Here is a 17320-nt window from a genome sequence, read left to right on the forward strand (position 1 = left end):
ATGTGGTTTTTTTATAATATGCTGTGGTTCTGTTATTATATGTGGTGATTCTGTTATAATATGCTGTGGTTCTTTTAATGAAAATGCTGTGGTTCTGTTATGATATGCTGTGGTTCTGTTAATAAAAATGCCGTGGTTCTGTTATAATGTGCTGTGGTTCTGTTAATGAAAATGCCGTGATTCTGTTATAATATGGTGTGGTTCTTTTAATGAAAATGCCGTGATTCTGTTATAATATGCTGTGGTTCTGTTAATAAAAATGCTGTGGTTCTGTTATTATATGTTGTGGTGCTGTTATTTGATGTTGCAGTACGGTTATAATATAACACATTATGCTGTGATTATGTTATTTTGTGTTGTGATTCTGCTATTATATGTTGTGTTACGGTTTTGTATGATGTTGTACGGTTTTTATATGGTGTTGTTCTGATATTAAATGCTGTTGTACTTATCTTCCTCTTATGACGTGGCGTTACTTTTCTCATCTTGCTTTTGAGATGTGGAATATCTTCTCTAATATTGCTTTTGTGATTTGACATTACTTCTCTCATCTTGCTCTTGTGATGTGACATTACTTCTCTCATCTTGCTTTTATGATGTGGCATTACTTCTCTCATCTTGCTTTTATGATGTGACATTACTTCTCTCATCTTCCTTTTATGATGTGACATTACTTCACTCATCTTCCTTTTATGATGTGACATTACTTCTCTCATCTTCCTTTTATGATGTGACATTACTTCTCTCATCTTCCTTTTATGATGTGACATTACTTTTCTCATCTTCCTCTTGTGATGTCACATTACTTCATTCACCATGCTCTTGTGATGTGACATTACTTCTCTCATCTTGCTTTTATGATGTGGCATTACTTCTCTCATCTTGCTTTTATGATTAGACATTACTTCTCTCATCTTCCTTTTATGATGTGACATTACTTCTCTCATCTTCTTTTTATGATGTGACATTACTTCTCTCATCTTCCTTTTATGATGTGACATTACTTTTCTCATCTTCCTCTTGTGATGTCACATTACTTCATTCACCATGCTCTTGTGATGTGACATTACTTCGCTGATCTTGTCCTTGTGATGTAACATGACTTCCTCATCTTACTCTTATGATGTGACATTACTTATCTTAACTTACTTTTGTGATGTGACATTACTTTTCTTATCTTTATCTTGCAATGTGATATTATTTCTCTTATCTTGGTTTTAAGATGTGACATAACTCATCTCGTCTTACTATTATGATTTTAATTTATTTCTCTAATCTTGCTCTCGTGGTGTGACAGTACTACTATCATCTTACTCTTATGATGCGACATTACTTCTTTTTTCCTGATCTTGTGATGTGCCATTACTTCTCTGATCCAGCTTTTGTGATGTGACATTACTGCTCTTTTTTCTATCTTGTGACTTGACATTATTACTCTCATCTTACTCTTATGATGTGACATTACTTCTTTGATCTTACTCTTATGATGAAACATTACTTCTCTGAGTTGCTCTTATGGTGTTACATTACTTCTCCCATCCTACACTTATGATGTGACATTACTCTCTTATTTTGCTCATATGGTGTGACATCACTACTCTCATCTTACTCTTATTATGCGACATTACTTCTCTGATCTTGCTCTTGTGATGTGACATTACTTCTTTCTTCCTGATCTTGTGAAGTCACATTACTTCTCTCATTTTACTCTTATGATGTGACATTACTTCTCTTATCTTGCTCGTATAGTGTGACATAACTACTCTCATCTTACTCTTATGATGTGACATTACTTCTCTGATCTTGCTCTTGTGATGTGACATTACTTCTTTTATCTAGCTTTTGTGATCTGGCATTACTTCTTTCATCCTGATCTTTTGAAGTGACATTACTTCTCTGATCTTGCTTTTGTGATGTGACATTACTTCTCTCATCTTGTTCTTATGATGCGACATTACTTGTCTCATCTTCCTCTTATGATGTGACATTACTTCTCTTATCTTGCTTGTATGGTGGGACACAACTAATCTCATCTTACTCCTATGATGAGACATTACTTTTCTGATCTTGCTCGTATGGTGTGACATTACTTCTCTTATCTTACTCTTATGATGTGACATTACTTCTCTTATCTTGCTCGTATGATGTGACATGTGCTCGTATGGTGTGACATAACTACTCTCGTCTTACTCTTATGACGTGACATAACTTCTTTTATCTTGCTCGTTTGGTGTGACATAACTACTCTAATCTTACTCCTATGATGAGACATTACTTCTCTGATCTTGCTCTTATGGTGTGACATAACTACTCTCATCTTACTCTTATGATGCGACATTACTTCTCTTATCTTGCTTTTATGATGAGACATTACGTCTCTGATTTTGCTCTTGTGACGTGACATTGCTTCTCTCATCATGCTTTTGTGATGTGATATTACTGCTCTTATTTTTATCTTGTTATGTGACATTACTACTTTCATCTTACTCTTATGATGTCTCTCATCTTACTCTTATGATGAGAAATTACTTTTCTTATCTTGCTCGTATGGTTTGACATAACTACTCTCATCTTACTCCTAGGATGAGACATAACTTCTCTGATCTTGCTCGTATGGTGTGACATTACTTCTCTTATCTTACTCTTATGATGTGACATTACTTCTCTTATCTTGCTCGTATGGTGTGACATAACTACTCTTATCTTACTCTTATGATGTGACATTACTTCTCTGATCTTGATCTAGTGATGTGACATTACTTCTTTCATCTAGCTTTTGTGATCTGGCATTACTCTTTCATCCTGATCTTTTGAAGTGATATTACTTCTCTGGTCTTGCTTTTGTGATGTGACATTACTTCTCTTTTTTTTATCTTGTGATGTAACATTACTTCTCTCATCTTGTTCTTATAATTTGACATTACTTCTCTCATCTTACTCTTACGATGTCTCTCATCTTCCTCTTATGATGTGACATTACTTTTTTCATCTAGCCTTTTTGATCTGGCATTACTTCTTTAATCCTGATCTTGTGAAGTGACATTACTTCTCTGGTCTTGCTTTTGTGATGTGACATTACTTCTTTTATTTTTATCTTATGATGTGACATTACCATGATTACTTCTCTCATCTTGTTCTTATGTTGTGACATTACTTCTCCCATCTTACTCTGACGATGTCTCGCATTTTCCTCTTATGATGTGACATTACTTCTCTTATCTTGCTCGTATGGTTTGACATAACTACTCTCATCTTACTCCTAGGATGAGACATTACTTCTCTGATCTTGCTCGTATGGTGTGACATTACTTCTTTTATCTTACTCTTATGATGTGACATTACTTCTCTTATCTTGCTCGTATGGTGTGACATAATTACTCTCATCTTACTCTTATGATGTGACATTACTTCTCTTATCTTGCTCGTATGGTGTGACATAACTACTGTTATCTTACTCATATGATGAGACATTACTTCTCTGATCTTGCTTGTATGGTGTGACATAAATACTCTCATCTTACTCTTATGATGCGACATTACTTCTCTTATCTTGCTTTTTATATGTGACATTACGTCTCTGATTTTGCTCTTGTGACGTGACATTGCTTCTCTCATCTTGCTTCTGTGATGTTACATTATTGTTCTTATCTTGCCGTTGTGATGTGACATTACTTCTCTTAATTCATTCTTGTGAAGTGACATTATTTCCCTTATCTTGCTCTTGCGTAAAATTAATTCTCTCATCATGCTCTTGTGATATGACAATACTTCTCTCAACATGCTCTTGTGGCGTGACATTACTTCTCTTATCTTGCTCTTGCTCTTGTGACGTGACATTACGTTACTTCTCTCATCTTGCTTTTATGATGTGACATTACTTCTCACACCATATTCTTGTGGCCTGACATTACTTCTATTGCTCTTGTTATGTGGCATTACTTATCTATCTCGTTCTCGTGACGTGGCATTACTTCTTTCATCTTGTTATTGAGAAGTTGAAGAATGCATCTTCCTGGTGTAGTCACTCACCTTATCAACTGCTGTAGCTATATTTACTACACTATAGAGAAATAAAAAGATGTGGTATGATTTCGACAGAGAAACAACTATCAACCGTAGATCAAATGCTATACAAGTAAGTAACTATATATAGGTCACTGAACGGACTTTAACTATGTGCAAAACCTTAACGTATAGTTAGCTATAAAAGGACGAAATGTAAAATCAGGTTAAAAGAAAAAAGCAACGATCTGATAAATTTACAAATCAGTAAACGAAAACGAAAAACAAACATGAATACAGCGACCAACGAAACTGATGTTCCCAGGTATATGTTATCTGTCTTGTTTTTATGAAATGTGTTAAATTGTTTGTTATTGAAAATAAGATGTCGATTTCTTCTATTTAAAAATAGCAGTAGGATGTATTGATTAATAATCATCGAACCTAGCCCCATAATTTACGAATTGGATTTATCCTCTATGGTAGATTATTATAAATAATAAATGCCATCACTTTCAAAGGAAATTACTAGTCAAATGGAAACAACTGGTCTGGGAGTTGATATCAAATGAACATCATAATCTTTTTTCATGAAAAAATAATAAATATCCTGTTTTGTAAATTGAATATTTCGAAATGTACAAAACACGACATTTCATTGGTAAAACGAAGCAAAACAAGTGATCAACAAACACGTCCATTCTAAAGTATTCGTCAGTTGTCATCATGCGATTCCAGGGGAACAATATAAACTAGTAGTTGTTGAGGGATTTTTCGTATTGACCAGGTAATTCTTATTAATTTTAGAAGGTTCTTTTAATATAACATTATTAGGTAACATTTTTAAATTACTATGTATGTATAATCTATTGAAATTATACAGTTTTATTTAATTGCATAACATTGAATTCAGCTGTTGTTAAGTTATTGATTCGATAAAGTTTAATTGGTTAAAAAAAAGTTGAATTTTGTTTACGGGAGATCTAAATATTTGTCAAATCAGTTATTTTCAATAAAGTATTAAGTAATAATATACATGTATATACTTTCTGAAACATATATAAAGTTTCGATTTTACTTAATGCATTTTTATTGCATTTGAAATTAATCTATGTTTCTATCTTACGAGTTTTAGTTCATTTCTTAATATTATGAGTATCTAGATACAGAGTGAAGAGATTTGCTGTAACATACTCAAATATTAATTAAAAACCAATTGTTCCTAGAACAATGGGAGGTCTTTCCATCCAAATTCACTTAAGATAAGAAATTCTTTTTTTTAATTTGTGTTTTTTTTTTAATTAAGCAAGACAATAAACAAATTCCAGTCAAACAGTCAAAAAGTCACTTCCGGTGTCAACTAATAGCCAACTTTACGCTTATTCCAAAAATATATGGTTTATATATATATATATATATATATATCTACAAGTCTAAATTGAAAACAACGTTCAAACCTATGATTGCGTTGGATAAAAACCGCAATTTTTATACGTGTACATGCAAAACAAATTTCTTGTTAGAGGGGTCTAAATACAGCACAAACAACATTTACCAAAAGACCAAAAAAGTGAAAAAGTATATTCTAACAAAACGCATTTGACTAACAGGTCGAACAACAAATGTTCTTAAACCCTGCTGACTGCCATTGGCGATTGCCAAATAAACGGATCACCGATGTAATAAATGGATCTTAATTATAAATTTAATACTAAACAGAAAACAATAAACTTGCGGAAAAGATGATATACCGCAAACAAAAGGTGCAAAGGTTTTTGTACACCATATCCGGATTTCGAAATTAATGTCTCTTCAGTGATGTTAGGAATCGAAACGGTATTTGGAAAGCCATACAATTTACCTCAATTTAGGATAGACTCTTGAATTTTGAGGAGTCAAAATAGGATGAACGGATCATATAAACCCGAAGGCAAATATAATACAAGCCCAAACGAAAAAATATAAACAAGTCTAAATTGAAAACAACGTTCAAACCTATGATTGCGTTGGATAAAAACCGCAATTTTTATACGTGTGCATTCAAAACAAATGTCTTGTCAAAGGGGTCTAAATACAGCACAAACAACATTTTCCAAAAGACCAAAAAAGTGAAAAAGTATATTCTAACAAAACGCATTTGACTAACAGGTCGAACAACAAATGTTCTTAAACCCTGCTGACTGCCATTGGCGATTGCCAAATAAACGGATCACCGATGTAATAAATGGATCTTAATTATAAATTTAATACTAAACAGAAAACAATAAACATGCGGAAAAGATGATATACCGCAAACAAAAGGTGCAAAGGTTTTTGTACACCATATCCGGATTTCGAAAATTAATGTCTCTTCAGTGATGTTAGGAATCGAAACGGTATTTGGAAAGCCATACAATTTACCTCAATTTAGGATATACTCTTGAATTTTGAGGAGTCAAAATAGGATGAACGGATCATATAAACCCGAAGGCAAATATAATACAAGCCCAAACGAAAAAATATAAACAAGTCTAAATTGAAAACAACGTTCAAACCTATGATTGCGTTGGATAAAAACCGCAATTTTTATACGTGTGCATGCAAAACAAATTTCTTGTTAGAGGGGTCTTAATACAGCACAAACAACATTTTCCAAAAGACCAAAAAAGTGAAAAAGTATATTCTAACAAAACGCATTTGACTAACAGGTCGAACAACAAATGTTCTTAAACCCTGCTGACTGCCATTGGCGATTACCAAATAAACGGATCACCGATGTAATAAATGGATCTTAATTATAAATTTAATACTAAACAGAAAACAATAAACTTGCGGAAAAGATGATATACCGCAAACAAAAGGTGCAAAGGTTTTTGTACATCCGGATTTCGACAATTAATGTCTCTTCAGTGATGTTAGGAATCGAAACGGTATTTGGAAAGCCATACAATTTACCTCAATTTAGGATAGACTCTTGAATTTTGAGGAGTCAAAATAGGATGAACGGATCATATAAACCCGAAGGCAAATATAATACAAGCCCAAACGAAAAAATATAAACAAGTCATAATTGAAAACAACGTTCAAACCTATGATTGCGTTGGATAAAAACCGCAATTTTTATACATGTGCATTCAAAACAAATTTCTTGTTAGAGGGGTCTAAATACAGCACAAACAACATTTTCCAAAAGACCAAAAAAGTGAAAAAGTATATTCTAACAAAACGCATTTGACCAACAGGTCGAACAACAAATGTTCTTAAACCCTGCTGACTGCCATTGGCGATTGCCAAATAAACAAATAAAAGTGACATTATTACTCTCATCTTACTCTTACGATGTGACATTACTTCTTTGATCTTACTCTTATGATGAAACATTACTTCTCTGAACTTGCTCTTATGGTGTTACATTACTTCTCCCATCTTACCCTTATGATGTGACATTGCTCTCTTATTTTGCTCATATGGTGTGACATCACTACTCTCATCTTACTCTTATTATGTGACATTACTTCTCTGATCTTGCACTTGTGATGTGACATTACTTCTTTCTTCCTGATCTTGTGAAGTCACATTACTTCTCTCATTTTACTCTTATGATGTGACATTACTTCTCTTATCTTGCTCGTATGGTGTGACATAACTACTCTCATCTTACTCTTATGATGTGACATTACTTCTCTGATCTTGCTCTTGTGATGTGACATTCCTCCTTTTATCTAGCTTTTGTGATCTGGCATTACTTCTTTCATCCTGATCTTTTGAAGTGACATTACTTCTCTGATCTTGCTTTTGTGATGTGACATTACTTCTCTTATTTTTATCTTGTGATGTAACATTACTTCTCTCATCTTGTTCTGATGACGCAACATTACTTGTCTCATCTTCCTCTTATGATGTGACATTACTTTTCTTATCTTGCTTGTATGGTGTTACACAACTGATCTCATCTTACTCCTATGATAAGACATTACTTCTCTGATCTTGCTCGTATGGTGTGACATTACTTCTCTTATCTTACTCTTATGATGTGACATTACTTCTCTTATCTTGCTCGTATGATGTGACATGTGCTCGTATGGTGTGACATAACTACTCTCATCTTACTCTTATGATGTGACATTACTTCTTTTATCTTGCTCGTTTGGTGTGACATAACTACTCTAATCTTACTCCTATGATGAGACATTACTTCTCTGATCTTGCTCTTATGGTGTGACATAACTACTCTCATCTTACTCTTATGATGCGACATTACTTCTCTTATCTTCCTTTTATGATGAGACATTACGTCTCTGATTTTGCTCTCGTGACGTGACATTGCTTCTCTCATCATGCTTTTGTGATGTGATATTACTGCTCTTATTTTTATCTTGTGGTGTGACATTACTACTATCATATTACTCTTATGATGCGACATTACTTCTTTCTTCCTGATCTTGTGAAGTGCCATTACTTCTCTGATCAAGCTTTTGTGATGTGACATTACTGCTCTTATTTCTATCTTGTGACGTGACATTACTACTCTCATCTTACTCTTATGATGTGACATAACTTCTTTGATCTTACTATTATGATATAACATTACTTCTCTGAACTTGCTCTTACGGTGTTACATTTCTTCTCCCATCTTACCCTTATGATGTGACATTACTCTCTTATTTTGCTCATACGGTGTGACATCACTACTCTCATCTTACTCTTATTATGTGACATTACTTCTCTGATCTTGCACTTGTGATGTGACATTACTTCTTTCTTCCTGATCTTGTGAAGTCACATTACTTCTCTCATTTTACTCTTATGATGTGACATTACTTCTCTTATCTTGCTCGTATGGTGTGACATAACTACTCTCATCTTACTCTTATGATGCGATATTACTTCTCTTATCTTGCTTTTATAATGAGACATTGCGTCTCTGATTTTGCTCTTGTGACGTGACATTGCTTCTCTCATCATGCTTTTGTGATGTGATATTATTGCTCTTATTTTTATCTTGTGGTGTGACATTACTACTATCATCTTATTAATGCGACATAACTTCTTTCTTCCTGATCTTGTGAAGTGCCATAACTTCTCTGATCCAGCTATTGTGATGTGACATTACTGCTCTTATTTCTATCTTGTGACGTGAAATTACTACTCTCATCTTACTCTTATGATGTGACATTACTTCTTTGATCTTACTCTTATGATGAAACATTACTTCTCTGAACTTGCTCTTATGGTGTTACATTATTTCTCCCATCTTACTCTTATGATGAGACATTACTCCTCTGATCTTGCTCGTATGTTGTGACATTACTTATCTTATCTTACTCTTATGATGTGACATTGCTTCTCTTATCTTGCTCGTATGATGTGACTTGTGCTCGTATGGTGTGACATAACTACTCTCATCTTACTCTTATGTTGTGACATTACTTCTTTTATCTTGCTCGTTTGGTGTGACATAACTACTCTAATCTTACTCCTATGATGAGACATTACTTCTCTGATCTAGCTCTTATGGTGTGACATAACTACTCTCATCTTACTCTTATGATGCGATATTACTTCTCTTATCTTGCTTTTATGATGAGACATTACGTCTCTGATTTTGCTCTTGTGACGTGACATTGCTTCTGTCATCATGCTTTTGTGATGTGATATTACTGCTCGTATTTTTATCTAGTGATGTGACATTACTACTTTCATCTTACTCTTATGATGTCTTTCATCTTACTCTTATGATGAGACATTACTTCTCTGAAATTGCTTTTATGGTGTGACATTACTTCTCTCATCTTACTCTTATGAGGTGAAATTACTTCTCTTATCTTGCTCGTATGGGTATGGTGTGACATAACTACTCTCATCTTACTCTTATGATGTGACATTACTTCTCTGACCTTGATCTAGTGATGTGACATTACTTTTTTCATCTAGTTTTTGTGATCTGGCATTACTCTTTCATCCTGATCTTTTGAAGTGATATTACTTCTCTGGTCTTGCTTTTGTGATGTGACATTACTTCTCTTTTTTTTATCTTGTGATGTAACATTACTTCTCTCATCTTGTTCTTATGATTTGACATTACTTCTCTCATCTTACTCTTACGATGTCTCTCATCTTCCTCTTATGATGTGACATTACTTTGTTCATCTAGCTTTTTTGATCTGGCATTACGTCTTTCATCCTGATCTTGTGAAGTGACATTACTTCTCTGAACTTGCTTTTGTGATGTGGCATTACTTCTCTTATTTTTTATCTTATGATGTGACATTACCATGATTACTTATCTCATCTTGTTCTTATGTTGTGACATTACTTCTCCCATCTTACTCTGACGATGTCTCGCATTTTCCTCTTATGATGTGACATTACTTCTCTTATCTTGCTCGTATGATGTGACATAACTACTCTCATCTTACTCCTAGGATGAGACATTACTTCTCTGATCTTGCTCGTATGGTGTGACATTACTTCTCTTATCTTACTCTTATGATGTGACATTACTTCTCTTATCGTGCTCGTATGGTGTGACATCACTACTCTCATCTTACTCTTATGATGTGACATTACTTCTCTGATCTTGCTTGTATGGTGTGACATAAATACTCTCATCTTACTCTTATGATGCGACATTACTTCTCTTATCTTGCTTTTAATATGTGACATTACGTCTCTGATTTTGCTCTTGTGACGTGACATTGCTTCTCTCATCTTGCTTCTGTGATGTGACATTATTGTTCTTATCTTGCCGTTGTGATGTGACATTACTTCTCTTAATTCATTCTTGTGAAGTGACATTATTTCCCTTATCTTGCTCTTGTGTAAAATTAATTCTCTCATCATGCTCTTGTGATATGACAATACTTCTCTCAACATGCTCTTGTGGCGTGACATTACTTCTCTTTCTCTTGTTATGTGACATTACTTCTCTTATCTTGCTCTTGCTCTTGTGACGTAACATTACTTCTCTCATCTTGCTTTTATGATGTGACATAACTTCTCACACCATATTCTTGTGGCCTGACATAACTTCTATTGCTCTTGTTATGTGGCATTACTTATCTATCTCGTTCTCGTGACGTGGCATTACTTCTTTCATCTTGTTATTGAGAAGTTGAAGAATGCATCTTCCTGGTGTAGTCACTCACCTTATCAACTGCTGTAGCTATATTTACTACACTATAGAGAAATAAAAAGATGTGGTATGATTTCGACAGAGAAACAACTATCAACCGGAGATCAAATGCTATATAAGTAAGTAACTATATATAGGTCACTGAACGGACTTTAACTATGTGCAAAACCTTAACGTATAGTTAGCTATAAAAGGACGAAATGTAAAATCAGGTTAAAAGAAATAAGCAACGATCTGATAAATTTACAAATCAGTAAACGAAAACGAAAAACAAACATGAATACAGCGACCAACGAAACTGATGTTCCCAGGTATATGATATCTGTCTTGTTTTTATGAAATGTGTTAAATTGTTTGTTATTGAAAATAAGATGTCGATTTCTTCTATTTAAAAATAGAAGTAGGATGTATTGATTAATAATTATCGAACCTAGCCCCATAATTTACGAATTGGATTTATCCTCTATGGTAAATTATTATAAATAATAAATGCCATCACTTTCAAAGGAATAATTACTAGTCAAATGGAAACAACTGGTCTGGGAGTTGATATCAAATGAACATCATAATCTTTTTTCAAGAAAAAAAAAATTAATATCCTGGTTTGTAAATTGAATATTTCGAAATGTACCAAACACGACATTTCATTGGTAAAACGAAGCAAAACAAGTGATCAACAAACACGTCCATTTTAAAGTATTCGTCAGTTGTCATCATGCGATTCCAGGGGAACAATATAAACTAGTAGTTGTTGAGGGATTTTTCGTATTGACCAGGTAATTCTTATTAATTTTAGAAGGTTCTTTTAATAGAAAAAAACATTATTAGGTAACATTTTTAAATTACTATGTATGTATAATCTATTGAAATTATACAGTTTTATTTAATTGCATAACATTGAATTCAGCTGTTGTTGAGTTATTGATTCGATAAAGTTTAATTGGTTAAAAAAAAGTTGAATTTTGTTTACGGGAGATCTAAATATTTGTCAAATCAGATATTTTCAATAAAGTATTAAGTAGAAATATACATGTATATACTTTCTGAAACATATATAAAATTTCGATTTTACTTAATGCATTTTTATTGCATTTGAAATTAATCTATGTTTCTATCTTACGAGTTTTAGTTCATTTCTTAATATTATGAGTATCTAGATACAGAGTGAAGAGATTTGCTGTAACATACTCAAATATTAATTAAAAACCAATTGTTCCGAGAACAATGGGAGGTCTTTCCATCCAAATTCACTTAAGATAAGAAATCTTTTTTTTTTAATTTGTGTTTTTTTTTTAATTAAGCAAGACAATAAACAAATTTCAGTCAAATTAAAGTCACTTCCGGTATCAACTAATAGCCAACTTTACGCTTATTCCAAAAATATATATATATATAAACAAGTCTAAATTGAAAACAACGTTCAAACCTATGATTGCGTTGGATAAAAACCGCAATTTTTATACGTGTGCATGCATAACAAATTTCTTGTTAGAGGGGTCTAAATACAGCAGAAACAACATTTTCCAGAAGACCAAAAAAGTGAAAAAGTGTATTCTAACAAAACGCATTTGACTAACAGGTCGAACAACAAATGTTCTTAAACCCTGCTGACTGCCATTGGCGATTGACAAATAAACGGAACACCGATGTAATAAATGGATCGTAATTATAAATTTAATACTAAACAGAAAACAATAAACTTGCGGAAAAGATGATATACCGCAAACAAAAGGTGCAAAGGTTTTTGTACACCATATCCGGATTTCGACAATTAATGTCTCTTAAGTGATGTTAGGAATCGAAACGGTATTTGGAAAGTCATACAATTTACCTCAATTTAGGATAGACTCTTGCATTTTGAGGAGTCAAAATAGGATGAACGGATCATATAAACCCGAAGGCAAATATAATACAAGCCCAAACGAAAAAATATAAACAATTCTAAATTGAAAACAACGTTCAAACCTATGATTGCGTTGGATAAAAACCGCAATATTTATACGTGTGCATGCAAAACAAATTTCTTGTTAGAGGGGTCTAAATACAGCACAAACAACATTTTCCAAAAGTCCAAAAAAGTGAAAAAGTATATTCTAACAAAACGCATTTGACTAACAGGTCGAACAACAAATGTTCTTAAACCCTGCTGACTGCCATTGGCGATTGACAAATAAACGGAACACCGATGTAATAAATGGATCTTAATTATAAATTTAATACTAAACAGAAAACAATAAACTTGCGGAAAAGATGATATACCGCAAAAAAAAAGGTGCAAAAGTTTTTGTACACCATATCCGGATTTCGACAATTAATGTCTCTTCAGTGATGTTAGGAATCGAAACGGTATTTGGAAAGCCATACAATTTACCTCAATTTAGGATAGACTCTTGAATTTTGAGGAGTCAAAATAGGATGAACGGATCATATAAACCCGAAGGCAAATATAATACAAGCCCAAACGAAAAAATATAAACAAGTCTAAATTGAAAACAACGTTCAAACCTATGATTGCGTTGGATAAAATCCGCAATTTTTATACGTGTGCATGCAAAACAAATTTCTTGTTAGAGGGGTCTAAATACAGCACACAACATTTTCCAAAAGTCCAAAAAAGTGAAAAAGTATATTCTAACAAAACGCATTTGACTAACAGGTCGAACAACAAATGTTCTTAAACCCTGCTGACTGCCATTGGCGATTGCCAAATAAACGGATCACCGATGTAATAAATGGATCTTAATTATAAATTTAATACTAACCAGAAAACAATAAACTTGCGGAAAAGATGATATACCGCAAAAAAAAAGGTGCAAAAGTTTTTGTACACCATTTCCGGATTTCGACAATTAATGTCTCTTAAGTGATGTTAGGAATCGAAACGGTATTTGGAAAGCCATACAATTTACCTCAATTTAGGATAGACTCTTGAATTTTGAGGAGTCAAAATAGGATGAACGGATCATATAAACCCGAAGGCAAATATAATACAAGCCCAAACGAAAAAATATAAACAAGTCTAAATTGAAATAACGTTCAAACCTATGATTGCGTTGGATAAAAACCGCAATTTTTATACGTGTGCATGCAAAACAAATTTGTTGTTAGAGGGGTCTAAATACAGCACAAACAACATTTTCCAAAAGACCAAAAAAGTGAAAAAGTATATTCTAGCAAAACGCATTTGACTAACAGGTCGAACAACAAATGTTCTTAAACCCTGCTGACTGCCATTGGCGATTGCCAAATAAACGGATCACCGATGTAATAAATGGATCGTAATTATAAATTTAATACTAAACAGAAAACAATAAACTTGCGGAAAAGATGATATACCGCAAACAAAAGGTGCAAAGGTTTTTGTACACCATATCCGGATTTCGACAATTAATGTCTCTTAAGTGATGTTAGGAATCGAAACGGTATTTGGAAAGCCATACAATTTACCTCAATTTAGGATAGACTCTTGAATTTTGAGGAGTCAAAATAGGATGAACGGATCATATAAACCCGAAGGCAAATATAATACAAGCCCAAACGAAAAAATATAAACAAGTCTAAATTGAAAACAACGTTCAAACCTATGATTGCGTTGGATAAATACCGCAATTTTTATACGTGTGCATGCAAAACAAATTTCTTGTTAGAGGGGTCTAAATACAGCACACAACATTTTCCAAAAGTCCAAAAAAGTGAAAAAGTATATTCTAACAAAACGCATTTGACTAACAGGTCGAACAACAAATGTTCTTAAACCCTGCTGACTGCCATTGGCGATTGCCAAATAAACGGATTACCGATGTAATAAATGGATCTTAATTATAAATTTAATACTAACCAGAAAACAATAAACTTGCGGAAAAGATGATATACCGCAAAAAAAAAGGTGCAAAAGTTTTTGTACACCATATCCGGATTTCGACAATTAATGTCTCTTCAGTGATGTTAGGAATCGAAACGGTATTTGGAAAGCCATACAATTTACCTCAATTTAGGATAGACTCTTGAATTTTGAGGACTCAAAATAGGATGAACGGATCATATAAACCCGAAGGCAAATATAATACAAGCCCAAACGAAAAAATATAAACAGGTCTTAATTGAAAACAACGTTCAAACCTATGATTGCGTTGGATAAAAACCGCAATTTTTATACGTGTGCATGTAAAACAAATTTCTTGTTAGAGGGGTCTAAATACAGCACAAACAACATTTTCCAAAAGACCAAAAAAGTGAAAAAGTATATATATATATACATGTATACACTTTTACTTGAAATAAGGGATATTAGTTTCTACGTCCGGTTTACAAAATTTCCCTTCCGGTATCATCTTGTAGGTTATTTTCCAAAAATATATGGTTCTATGTACTTTTAATTGAAACCAGTACAGCAAATGGTTTCTTCCGTTTTCCATAATGTCACCTCCGGCTGACCTTTTCAAGGTCATATGTCTACAAATCTAATGAAAAAGACCCCGTGGCTTTATAATGTATCAATATAAATTTATAGCAAGGTCAAAATCTAGAACGCCAAATTTATCTTTGATCTTGACCTAAATCTAAAGGTCACCAAGCAGGGACATTAAATCAAAAGGCCCTTAGTCACTACTATAGATGGTTATTGAGTTATATCACAAAACAGCTAGTTTTATACATTAGAGCGGAGAAAATTCCCATTAAATGTCAACGCACACTTTTAACAAAAATATATATGTTTCGAATTGTCGCAACTAACGGTTTAGTAAAAACATTTTGTCAATTTCCTATACGGTTTCTGAGGAGAAGCGATAATCCAAAATCAAAATCTAGGACATGACCTTGATCATTGACCATGATATCATTTTCTTTTTGTGGATCAAGGATCTCAATTCAAAAGATCTAAAGTCTTTATCACTTATGGTTTGCCAGTTACAAATACATTTCACTTATATCAAATACAAAAGGGAGAATAACTCTTATATGGGTTATCTGTATCGCCTCGGTCAATATTTAAAAAAAAATCCTGAATATATAATTATATAGGATTATAAAAATATAGAATTTTTCGATTTCTTTTTACGGCTGCAAAGAAGTAGAGATAATAAGTAAAACAGTATTCGGGAGATAACTCTGAAAGTGTTAAACAGTGTCAGTTTCAAAAGCGTATAAACTGTTTGATATCATAAACTAAACATTTAAGCGACATATTGAAAAACAAAAACACCTCGAAAGAAAAACAGAATAAGAATAATAATCAGAACAAAATCAAATTGTTGGTGGTTAGAATTCACAACCTCAGTGTTGACAGGCTAGTGGTACAGTAATTGAACGAATTAGACCATTAGGCCAACGAGGCAACGTCAAGATTATATATGTTGTGTTATTGTAATAAACAAACAATCATGATATATTCCAACTGAAACGTTAATGTTTTTTCCCATGATTTACTATATATTGTGAAATATCTTGTTTTGGATTTTTCTAAATGTAAATGTGAATGTGATTGAATGCAAATTTTAATAAGATTCCAGATTGATTAATATGTAGTTATTTAGGAATTCTTCGTTTTCACTTTAATTTGCAAGGCCAGCCATAGACTGAAAATTATGAAGGACAATATGAATATCCTGTGTCATACGTTCTGGATTCCTATACTTCATGTTCTGAATGGTAAACATGGTAAATATATTTATATTTCGATATTTATGTAAAAGGTAAAATAACAAAATACCGACTCCAAGGAAAGAAAGTCCCTTATCAAATGGCAAAATCAAAATCATGTAGAACAACAAAAATACAACAAAATAAAACAAAACAAAAAACAAACAAAGAACGGTGACCTATATAGTTGCTTAAATCGTCGTCGTCAGCACAGTTCTAACATATTATCTGTGTGAAAGAATGATGTATTACATATGCCTCTATTTAATTTTCAGTTTGTATCAACTAACATTGATTACTTTACAGCATCGACAATAGTAAAACATATTAACATAACAACTCCAGAAGGATATGAAAGAATTGATTTATCAGATTATTGTATTAAGCCTACGGACGAGTCATTCCAGTTCCAGGCTATGGCCTCCGACAATGTATGGATAAGCTTGATTACGGATATTGGAATCACCGGACCTGGATACCAGATAGGTATAGGGGCTAACGCTAATACACGTTGTGATATCCGACGAGGGATAGTAAGTGATGACAATTATGTGGAATGGGAGT

The 17320-nt window shown here is 33.1% G+C and overlaps 1 long non-coding RNA gene across 2 annotated transcripts; it reads left to right on the plus strand.

The window, feature by feature from the left end:
* The first annotated feature begins 4735 nt into the window (after positions 1-4735).
* Positions 4736-17320, plus strand: LOC127722047 (uncharacterized). Of its 2 annotated transcripts, none has more exons than XR_007991618.1 (3): positions 4736-4789; positions 16681-16774; positions 17063-17320. It is a non-coding gene; the product is annotated as an uncharacterized LOC127722047 (long non-coding RNA). The 2 variants fall into 2 exon arrangements; XR_007991617.1 differs by lacking the exon at positions 4736-4789 and adding an exon at positions 11786-11892.

Source organism: Mytilus californianus, unplaced genomic scaffold, assembly GCF_021869535.1.
Source record: "Mytilus californianus isolate M0D057914Y unplaced genomic scaffold, xbMytCali1.0.p SCAF_12, whole genome shotgun sequence".
Taxonomy (NCBI): Eukaryota; Metazoa; Mollusca; class Bivalvia; order Mytilida; family Mytilidae; genus Mytilus; species Mytilus californianus.